Source organism: Bos javanicus, chromosome X (assembly GCF_032452875.1).
Source record: "Bos javanicus breed banteng chromosome X, ARS-OSU_banteng_1.0, whole genome shotgun sequence".
NCBI lineage: Eukaryota > Metazoa > Chordata > Mammalia > Artiodactyla > Bovidae > Bos > Bos javanicus.
In genome coordinates, this window is record NC_083897.1 from 53,490,786 (window position 1) to 53,491,740 (window position 955).

The following is a 955-nucleotide window of genomic DNA, read 5'->3' on the forward strand; positions in this document are numbered from 1 at the left end:
CTGGGTGAAATAGACAAATTCCTAGAACACATAACCTACCAGGACTGAATACTGAAAAAATATAAAATATGTGCAGAATGATAATGAGTATGGAGACTGAATCAATAATCAAAAAGCTCTCAATAAAGAAAAGAGCAGGATAGGATGGTATCTCTGGTAAATTACACCAAACATTTAAAAAAAAAAATTCTTTTTGAAATGCTTCCAGAAAATTGAAGAGCAGGAAACACTTTATAACTCATTCTACCAGTCCAGCTATATCTTAATACTAAAGCCAGAAAAAGACACTGCAAGAAATGAAAACTACAGACCAATAACTCATATGAATATTTATTCAAAAATACTAGCAAACGGAATTCAGCAGTACATTAAGATTATACACCATGACCAAGTGGACTTTATTCCTGGATATAAGTACTGTTTAAAATAGTGAACGTCACTCAGTCGTCTCCGACTGTTTGTGACCCCATGGACTGTCCATAGGGATTCTCCAGGCAAGAACACTGGAGAGAGTTGCCATGCCCTCCTCCAGGGGATCTTCCCAACCCAGGGATAAAATCCAGATCTCCTGCATTGCAGGCAGATTCTTTACTAGCTGAGCCACGAGAAAAGCCCTGTTCAACATATAAAAATACATTAATGTAATAAACCACATTAAGAGAGGGAAGGGAAAAAAAAATATCTCAATGGATTCAGGAAAGACATTTAACAAAATTCAACACTCTGCCCTTTCATGATAAAAACACTCAGCAAACTAAGAATAGAAGGAACTACCTCAACATAATAGATACCCTCTATGAAAAGCTCACAACTAATACCATACCCAGTTGGTGAAAGATTGAAAACTTTTCCTTTAAGATCAGAAATGAGAGAAGGATGTCACCTTCATCACTTCTACTCAACACAGTAATGGAAGGCATAGTCCAAGTACCATCAGGTGAGAAAAAATTCATAC